At 44.1% G+C, this 11,100-nt stretch overlaps 1 long non-coding RNA gene across 1 annotated transcript; it reads left to right on the top strand.

The window, feature by feature from the left end:
- The first annotated feature begins 441 nt into the window (after window positions 1-441).
- Window positions 442-4,904, top strand: LOC144953151 (uncharacterized). Its single transcript, XR_013640766.1, has 3 exons — window positions 442-514; window positions 2,698-2,849; window positions 4,832-4,904. It is a non-coding gene; the product is annotated as an uncharacterized LOC144953151 (long non-coding RNA).
- Window positions 4,905-11,100: the final 6,196 nt, after the last annotated feature.

The following is an 11,100-nucleotide window of genomic DNA, read 5'->3' as shown; positions in this document are numbered from 1 at the left end:
CTCCCCTCTCATCTCACTCTAGTCCTCTCCACGTGCTCCCTTATCTCTCACCTCACACCTCACTCTACTCCCCGACAAACACTCTCTGCTGCAGCAGCCAAAGCTTTTGGAGAAGCCCGCAGTCAATCTTTGCTCATTCCTCTCTGTTACCCTTCATAGTCTGGAATTACTTCTTGACTCCCCCGGCTGCTGACCTTCCATGTTTTCCTCTGCCCATGACTGGACGGCCTCTTTCCCTCTATAACATATACATTCCACTGTTTCCGGTCAGGCAACATTCAGAAGCAGTAGCATTTAGATGATTTGTAAATGCATGATGTAATTGCATTGCATTACTATGTATGACACTATTACATGTACCAATAACTGCTTGTACCAACCACCACATGTGCCATGTCTCTTGTCCGGGAAAGGCTAATATTTTTCTCTTTGTTCTCTCATAGATTACCAAGTTATTCCAGAAAGAACAGCGGGCAAGATATTTATACCGGGAATACAGCGTCTCAAGCTTCCGGTACGAACAACATTTAATCTTACTCATACTATATTCTAAGGTTTTCGGTAAAGTCACGTAGGTAACATTTTTTAAAGTAAAATAAAAATAAAAATCACGACGTTTCGGAAGCAACACAAGCTTCCTTCTTTAGGTGGAACCGTCACAGCACGATTGCTGTATCAAGTAAGATACTTGCTGTATCAAGTAAGTTACTTGATACAGCTATCGTGCTGTGACGGTTCCACCTGAAGACGGAAGCTTGTGTTGCCTCCGAAACGTCGTGATTTTTATTTTATTTTTTATTTAACTTGTATTAATTTAAATTTTTTACCTACGTGACTTTACCGAAAACCTTAGAATATGAATCCTTGCAGTCACGAAAGCTTCAAATCTAGAACTTACTCATACTATTTGGTTCTTTCGGTAAAGTCACGTAGATGGAAAAGAAAAAATAAATAAAATAATAGATCACGACGTTTCGATCGCAACAACAAGATGGTCGCTTGTTGTTGCGAACGAAATGTCGTGATCTATTATTTTATTTATTTTTATTTTCCATCTACGTGACTTTACCGAAAGAACCAATGAGTATGAATTCCTGCAGTCACGAAAGCCTCACAAATGAAGACATTTCATCTGTTTCTAAACTGGTTCATTGTTGCTCTTTAAGTGTGAAGTTTTGTTTAGATGGCGTTATTTTACCATTTAGAAGTATAACGGAGCTTAAATACCTCATTATTTCAAACCCCATACATCACTATTTCATCTCAACTATTCCAATGCACTGGAAGTCTAGCCAAGGAATCCCCCCATTGGCTAGCTGTCCCTGTGAAGCACATGGTGCATATATAGTGTTGTAAAGGACGGACTTCTAAACTTCTTTATGGCACACACTGTTTATTGTCTTAATACACAGTCCCTATCGCACAAAGGGGTATATGGTCCCGTCACCCGTTACCCTGAGGAGGTACAGCCTCCGGACCTTGCAGGCTATCTAATCTCCCTGCTATCCCAGCGTCCTCTGGCTGGACCTAGGGGATCTCTCTCCGACCACTGGTTACACTGAGCCCTAGCCCTGATAAGGGCTGGAGGGCTTGGTCCAGGGTCCTAGATGTCTTCGGCCGACTTGGGTCTTCGTGTAGCAGAACTGGCCAAGAGCTCTCAGCGCTCTGGCTTTTATACCGGTTCGTGGCCGGGTTGTCCAATCCCCGGCCACCTTGTGGAACCCTCCGATTGGTCCTTCCCAATCTGGCGTTTGGATCCTACCTCACCCCATTTGACCCTGACCGTTTGATTGAGCGGGAAAACCTTGTTTACGATCCGCTCTCTCACAGCTTGCGAACAGCGAGTAGTTATCACCACTACACATACAACACCAGCCTGCAAATGCGTATAAGCTGTCGGTAAGGGGCAATGTTACTACGTTTTTATTTCTAATTTCGTAATTTGCGAGTAATCTCAAAACTTTGGCAAATTGGCCTGTGATGCAAACGCACATGTCCTACTTTTCTTCAGATTATGTCCTGGGATTTTAAAGTCTACGGTAAAGGATTTGGTGAATATGTATGGTTAATATACCTGCAGTATTATCCTTGCTGATCTCGTCAAGGAACATACACCATCACGCCAATTCTGGTCATCCTCGTAGCAGATTTTGGCTATCCATCAAAGACGATCGGTGCATTGCACCATTTCGGGTGCACTTCTGCGGCTGTCACTCTTTGTTCTGATACTAAGAAGCTACCGGAGCTACGCACGTTTAAATACTCTAGATTGAAAACTAATTTCTTGAGAACGGCTTTGTGTTTAGTTTGTTGTCCTTCCCTCGCACCTCCGATTAACACGGTTGGCTATGTACGGTGCAAAAGAAGTTCAACGTACATAAATACATCCACGGTAGCCAAGGAGCTCAAACCACAAACCCACCGATTAAAGCGAATAGTTCAGCTACAGAAGTGACTAATGTCCTGGAGATTGTTAATTCAATCATTGATCAGATTATCAAAACCCTTTCCTGGGTTGCGGGGAGGTTGTTAGATTTTATTATTTTCCAATGTTTAAATACTCCCCCCCCCATCTGTATAAATAGGTACAACACAGGATGCATGTGGTGGGGTATAGTGGAGGTCCTTTCTGCGAGCAGTGGACTGTACATGTTTTTAATCGACTTAACAGAAGCAGCTTTGCTTCTCTCATTGCAGGATCGGCTCCATTACTGTGGAGGGCAAATGCTCTTTCCTAAAGAACGGTGGTGAGAACGTGCCCACGCTGATGAAAGAGTTCACCGAAGGAACCACTAACATGACCTACCTGGGACCGTACAAGCTGCGGCCCGACAGCCTCAAGGTGTACGGTGAGTGGCATGGGGCCCATTGTCAACCCACACGGTTACAATTCCTGGGTAGGGTTTGCGCGATACGGCAGTCCTATAATATATTGCCGATTGACTCCGATCACTTGCTCACCGACGGTTAGTTTCCTCCTTGTCGCTCGTCTATCACTACTACTCCGACCAGAATGGCTGTTTTGTCTCTTCCATATCACTCTCATCCACCATACTCCAGGTGACAACAGTTATCTTGCTGCTTCTTTCGTCGCACTTCTCAAATTTAGAATTTGCCGTCGTCTCTTTACACTCGTTCTTGTAATCTTGCTGAATTACAAAAAAAACGTACTAGCTCTTATCTATTACAATTTTAACAGTGCTGATTATTGATGGCCTGTTGGAGTTTTGGGCATGTGCTCAACAACTATGATTAAAAAAAAATGTATACGACTTAAGATGCATAACCATATCGTTTGTTTTGCGAAATATCGTTATATAGTAAACCCTTCTTAATTCGATACATATGGGTTTCTGGCCTTGCCAAATTATCCAATATTCCGAATTATGTACAATGCTTCCTGCACCAATAATCAAAAAAATAAATCCAAATTTGTTCTCTAAACTCTTCACACACCATACACATTGACACACCTGCATGAATTCGATCCAAAATTTTGGATTTGTCTGGCAGACTAAGCGATTTATACTTCAGTCCCTTTCTATTACTTCTCGATGTAGATGTAGACGAGATTTCTGAGAGGGTTGTGGCTTGCACAGAGTGCACAAGCAAGGTAAAGTCCAAAGCAACAGGTCTTGCACTCACGCTCACCACGCGCACCGCCACTAGACTGAGTCGTTGTTCTGGTAGTGGGGCGCGGCATCGCTCCACGTGTACGCCGAAATCGGACCATTCAGAAGGGCAAATCGGCTCATGGCGAATTACTAATATACACTATATATATGCCGAAGTGCAACCGTGCCGTATTATCCAAAATTATGAATGATCAAATACCGAAATAACGAGGTTTTATTTATCCTGATAGTCATTGCTCATTTTATTGTTTAAATGTGTTTTTTTTAATGAAAAAAACACATCACATCATGGTGTTTATTGGTGAAGGCATGCGATACATATGTAAAAGCATAAATGACTGCGCAATGATTTTTTTTCAAGCATGGCCCTCTGTTGACAACACAGACCTGCATTAGCCCACACCTATACAATGCATGGACAATTTAACCACTATCCAGGCTCAAACATGCTTGGCCTCTGAAATCTGGCAAGATCAGGCATATTCTGGTTGATTTTGAGACAGGACAATTCATGTACTTTTATGCAAATCGTATTTAAATGACATACATTCACTTCATGGTAAGGGAACAAATAAAAAAAAAATTTGAACATGAGACAACAATAGCCGAGATGGTACACATTACTCAAAGGATCGTTAAATTAAATGTGGACCCTGGTTTGTAAAAATTCATCAACATGGCTGGTAATATGGCCAATCGGTAGTGCATTTTCCGTTTGTTGCAGCGATTCTCGGTTCAAGACCAGTGGCCACGCTGGTTAAGCTGTGGGTTAATTAACCACAAATAAGCGCATTCTGCTTCACAGTGGACGTTAAAGATCACGTGACGTTATTCAAAAAGGAGGCCATTGTGTATCAGCGTCATGGTCAATTACTGATAGAACTGAAACTGGATTTAAAAAAAATCATGTAACCAATATCACTCCCTATTGGAACAATAATTCCCACTTAGTTGCCGGTGTCACATTTCACCTTGTGCCACACAATAACTGCCGATACTGGGGGTCTCCTGCCGCAGGGCACCTCGAAATGTACCGCACGAGAGGTGCGGTACAACTATTAAGTGGTGAGGATGAAATCGTGACCTTATGCCAGTAGCGTGATGAAATCGAGGATTTTTTTTTTAAACAATGACTTCAAACCGGAAAGAGAATTATGAACCGTGGCTAAAATTGTCTGCGGTGTGTGTCGGTGCAGTTGACAAGGAGGTGGTGTACTACACGAATACGAATACAAGTTCAAGTCCGAACAGGTCCCTGCCATACTGGGTCTACTTCATCATCGCCCTCTGCTGCCTCATTCTGTTGGCCCTGATCATCGCCTACATCGTGCTGGTATGGCAACATGCTCGTTCATTATTTCGTCCGTATAGTATTTAACGTCTTAAAAAAACACCGTTGCACAGCTTCGAAAGCTGTATGTTCAAGCCACGGTTGATGGAAGAGCCTCCACTAGGGGGAGCTCTACACTGTACCTCTGGGGAGTATTTTAGCCTATTATTCCACGCTGTACAACGTTTTTAAATCTACCATATGTGACCCAACAATCGATTGACTGTGGTGTACCCATATGGATTGCAATTCCAGTGTGAACTTCCCCTTTATGTAAGTAGCCAACTGTGCTAATCGGAGTTATGGGGAAAGGGCAAGAAATTAAACACAAAAAGCATGTGCGTGCATACTTGTGGATAAATCTAAATATGGCTGATTGTTTCCATCTTTGTTACCCCACCTCCCAACCTCACACACATTTTTGGCCAACAATCACAGGCTCTCATGAGATACTTCAAGAACAAAGGCGACGCCTACAAAGTGCTGAAGATGCCATGGGGAATCTACTACCCGCACTTGGACCTCCGCAAGTCTTTCTGAACATCTCCGTGGTGAAGCAATTCACACAGCAATGGAAACAGCAGCAGCAGCAGCTGCAGAAATATCAGCCCACATCGGCAATGACAAACACATTTGGCAAAACTTGCATCGCACCTGTCACCAGCAAATTACTCAAATAACCAGAGCCGCTGCTACTGTAGCCACAAGAGTAATGCCTGTCACAATACACCATCCTCATCGTCATCTTTGTAAACGTCATCAGACCGCACAATCTTTTCTGGACAGATTTGCCATCACCACCAGTATCACCTAAAGCAACCAAACGTCCTGGTTTGGCAGGGATGGTTTCAGAAAGGCTGTCCCGGTGTGCTGAAGCGCATTTGTGAACATTGGGATCTTGTCAATATTTTATATTTTCATGCCTCATGCTTAACTCATGTTACGGGTGGAATTGGCAGAGTAGTGGATGGGGCCTATCAGCAAGAGGTGTGGCTGACTGAGGGACGGGCCACCAGTTCCCTACATGTTCCGGAAGGTCAACCAGAAATTTGGTAGCTATAATCCCTCTCACCAGCGACATCGTCACTACGATTCTCATCGTCGATAAAACCAAGAGGCGCTGATACAACCAGAACAGCAACTACCATTATCAACAATCCTGTCAAGATAACCGTCATCGCAAATCGATGCAACCGGAACAAACGATACAACCACAACAGCGACCACCACCACCACCACAAAACATGTTGATGACGCATTACGACTGGCAACATTAACCACAATCACGTCCTCCACCAACAGCAAAAGCATCTGCACTTATAATATACAGGGTGGTCCATTTATAGATACTCCAATATTCGATCACTTCTCAAAAGTGACCGAATATTGTGAAAGCGATGGCTCCATATCCGGCAGAGGATATTGTTAAAATGTCATCATTGTATTGAGATTGGTGGGAGATATGTAGAGGCTTTGAAAAAATGTTGTTTTATGTATGATTTCTCCATATTATTTTAGTGGGTTAACTATAAATGGATCGTCCTGCAGTAGAACATGTAATATAACATAGTGATAATAAATATTTGCTGCTAGAAACATAGAAATATGCATGGCACTTACATAGGAGTGATAACGACATAAATACATTTCACAACTAAAAACACATCTCAGCCCATCGATGCACGGGGCTTTTGGTCACCTGAGCTGCAAGTGTGACTCCCCTTCCCCCGCACCACCGCACTATTAAGCATAACCCCACCATCCATCACTCAGATATTGCTACAGTCCATGGCGACAACTGCACCCGCCTCGGGTTCGCTTCGATGAAGATTCCATTCGTGAGAATTGCACTTAATGTGGGAGGAAATTGGAAAATCCGAAAGAAAACAAACCACACATACATCCGAAGGGATTACACTCAGCACTTACAAAATAATACAAAAAATGCCAATTCTTTATCCAGAACCTGGCACTGACCAATCAAGCCACTAACCGGGCCCGACTCCACTTAGCTTCAGAGATGTGACAAGACTGGGCATATTCAGGGTTATTTCTTCTTACAGCAGATTACTGGTTCTCTTTATAGGTTCATAACAGACACCACACCTCTATCTTTGAGCAAGGCCGCAGCAAGGAAAACTCTAGACTTCATTAATCTATTCTACTACTCGATATGTAGCACAGATAAAATCAGCAAAGATTCACCACCGTTGACCGGATGAAGTGATAATTGTTATAAATTACAGCCCGTTTGTCAATCCGGACAACTGCACCACTGCTCTGCCACCACGATACATATGTTCAATACAAATATAATACAAACAATTTATCTCTCCAATGTGGATCAGATGTGGACATTATAATCCATTAGCACATATTTGCACATTAGCATATAGAAGCAAACACATACATCTACACTTGCAAGACTTGTACAGATTCCATACCCCCTCGATATTCCACGTTTCCCAATTCAGGGACAGCGATTACGAGTTAATAGTCGGTTTTGTTCTGTTAACACAACGGGACTAGTGGCTCTACAATGGGCATGTCGCAAGGAGGAATAGCAACATATAACAGTTCGGTATTAAGTTGTGTAAGCCAGTCAAGAGCTTTCAGAAATTTCAGAAACTTTTCATGGAATAGTAACAGCGAATGGTCCACTGGATGTCCCATCACTTTAAAGTTGTTCATCACACACCCACACTGTGAAGTGTCTTTGATGCTCCATTCATGCATAAAGTATCCACACATTCATGTGATGGTCTCATGTCGTTCATGATGTTCATCCGCTGTCGCCAAAGAATTGTGAAGCCAGTAAGCCCAACTGTTGGCTCAGCTGTGAGGCTTTTGTTTTTCAACCAAGCGGCCAATTCGCCGCATCTCTCCTGCTCTCTACAATGTACCGCTATCGTCTCCAATGCACCATGTTCTTCCTTCAATGCACTGTTATGTCCTGCCTAAGCCCAGATCATCACAATGTCTGCTTAATCGTCAATATGAATCTGCTGTATCCATTCTCCGGGCATAGTGTTAAGCAACGATGGGGGGGATTGGGGTTCTGTACAACTTCTGCACTGCAAATGTCCTATGCAAATAAAAACAATAAATCCCAAATTTTCCTCTTCTACAATGTGGACTGTTTTTTTGTGGTGGGGGGGGCAGGGGGTGGAGATTTCTGGATGACCAATAAGGAGGCAGGAAATTTGACAAAAAACACTCGACTCAAAATTGCCCAAAGACTCGCATTGAGCCGTAAGCTTTACATACAGATCCACAGACATATAACACAGCGAAGAACAGCAAATTGCGATTTAAAGCTTTTGTGACTGCAGGGATTCATCTTCTTGGTTCTTTCGGTAAAGTCACGTAGAAGGGAAATAATAAAATAATAAAAATAAACCAATTAAATAATTCTCGCGACGCTTCGGGCCATAACGCAAGCAGACGTCCTCAGGTGAAGAACAGGTCTGTCGGAAAGACAGCGTCATTCAGAGAATTATTTTATAATATTTTATTTTTATAATTTTATTATTTCCCTTCTACGTGACTTTACCGAAATAACTAAGAGGAACAGCAAATCGCATACAGCCTGCCATGCATGCATAGTGGCATAGCGCTGGCTGTTGGCGAAAAAGGGTATCTGCGGCGTACGGCAGTTCTGACGTCGGCAGGCCGTGATATACACGAGAGGGGGATCGAGGGGAAAGGTCACAGAAGGGGTCCACCAGGAACCCGCTGGTAGGTTCCAGAAAGGGGGCGTGGCCACGCTGACCGTATAAGAGGGGTCCCTGTGGGGGACCTCGGGGCTGTCGCTGGAAGTGGGATGATCCCCGCCGTGCCGCTCAAGTCCATCGCCACCGTTCTTCTCGTCGTCGTCTTCGTCTTCGTCTTCACTGTCCCGGGGCACCGCTAGTCAGACGGCCTACCAATCGTTCTAACTAATCTCGATTTGAAGCTTTCGTGACTGCAGTAATCCATACTCTGGTTCTTTCGGTAAAGTCGCGTGGGTAGAAAATAAAATGAAATAAATAACGACGTTTCGATCGCAACACAAGCGGTCGTCAAAGGCAAACTGTTGATAAGGGTTTGGGGATGGGCATAGTCCAGTGTGTTATCCCGATGGTGCTTGTTAAATAAAGAAGTGGCCTCCAAGTCTACCTGTCTCCGCGTTAGTCACAACACGTGTACCTACTGCGTGACAGGCTGTTGCAAACAAAACCGACAGTGATACCTTGTTGATATCGATAGACTTTTGTGCTTCCCTTGTTCATGGCGTTGCTGCCCGGTATGTAGGCTGTGCAATAGTCTGCCATGCAGTAGCAACATTACAGCAGCAATGTGTCCCAATGTCTCCCCATGTCCTTTGCGTATGTTCGTGGGTCCCCATGCAGTAGCTAATTACAGCAGCAAAATTAATATCATCACTTCATCACCATCATGATCATCATCATCGTCAAAACCAACATATACATCATTAGAATCGTCATCAATATCAACACTTACATCGTTACTAACTCGATAACCATCGTCACATTCAACACTTAAATCACGAACATCGTCATTTGAAATGTAAAACAAAACCTTGCACATCGCGGGGTTTCACATCGCGGATTTGGCCATTTAGGGGCCGTCCATAAATGACGTCACACGATTTTGGACGATTTTTGACCCCCCCCCCCTCGTCACACGGCGTCACAAAAAGTCAGACCCCCCCCCTCAAATATGACGTCACAAAGCTCTGCCCCCCCCGCCCCCCCCCCGCCCCCCCCAAAACCATATTTCCATTTTGAAAATAAAACATGCTTCAAATCGCTTTAAACTATTGTCATTGTAGTGTTGTTATAACAATTAGTGTTGTTATAACAATTCTATATTTATTTAAAGTTGCTCATTTTGATGTGACGTCACATTTCTCAAACCCCCCCTACCCCCTCGTCACACATTGTCACAAATGTCTGACCCCCCCCCCAGGTGCGTGACGTCATTTATGGACGGCCCCTTACTAAAAAATTTCATCCCTGGCCCCGCCCACTTACCCTTGGGTGTACCCACCACACACGTATAACAGGACCCTGCGGGGTGGGCTGGTAGGAATAATACTAATACCGGTACAGGGATATCGACCGGGTATAGAGGAGTTAAAAAGAAAATGATTTGTGCATGGGGGGTGAGCGATGACGTCCACACCCCCCTCCCCACTGACTCGCGCGCCCACAGAGCAAGGATTGCAACAGGCGATGTCATTGGCTGCGCCGGATGCGACGGCCATCTTGTTTAGTTCATTTAGTTCACGGATCGCAGGGGGAGCGGGCAGCCATCTTGTCGGACAGACGGACAGTCGGACGGACGGACGGACACATTAATCTATTGGTGGTCTGGTCCACTTCGTTCCTACCAGTATTATATCACCCTGGTGGCAGTAGCTCTCTCGCTGCATTTCGTCTTGCCTCAGCAGTCAGCCTGCTGTATTGTTTCACCTAAGGATGATGGCTTGTGTTGCTATCGAAACGTCGTGATCTTTTATTTTTCTACCTACGTGACTTTACCTCAAGAACCAAAGAGTATGGATTGCTGCAGTCACGAAAACTTACCCAAACCCATAGCATTACCCCTATCACTACACCTACCCCTAACACAGTGGTTCTTAACCTGGGTTCGATCGAACCCCAGGGGTTCGGCGGAGGTTACGACACACACCTGACTCATATGATTGTGCACCAGTAAAACATATACCTATGTTTTGAATTTGAAAAAATATATATTTTTTCCAATTAAGAAGGGTTCGGTGAATGCGCATATGAAACTGGTGGGGTTCAGTACCTCCAACAAGGTTAAGAACCACTGCCCTAACACTACCCTTACTGCTATTCCCTGCTTCCACCCCCCAGCTATAACCAGGCCTACCCACACCCCTTTTTAACCTCTCCCCCATGTTCTCTTGCCTCCAATATTCAAATATGCTCAAAATGTCCCCCCCAATATATTGCTATAAAAGAGATTTCTGTTCATATGATTGTGGTTATGGTTGTACTTCATTAATCCCTAATCTCTGCCATTACATATGTAGTGGTTTAACGCGCGCCAAGGGGGGAAATTGTAAACACGTGTGGGTTGTGAACAGTGGGGTCGTATCAG

This window comes from Lampetra fluviatilis, chromosome 72, assembly GCF_964198595.1.
Source record: "Lampetra fluviatilis chromosome 72, kcLamFluv1.1, whole genome shotgun sequence".
NCBI lineage: Eukaryota > Metazoa > Chordata > Hyperoartia > Petromyzontiformes > Petromyzontidae > Lampetra > Lampetra fluviatilis.
Note: the sequence above shows the minus strand (reverse complement) of the source record. Positions and strands in the feature narration are given on the sequence as shown.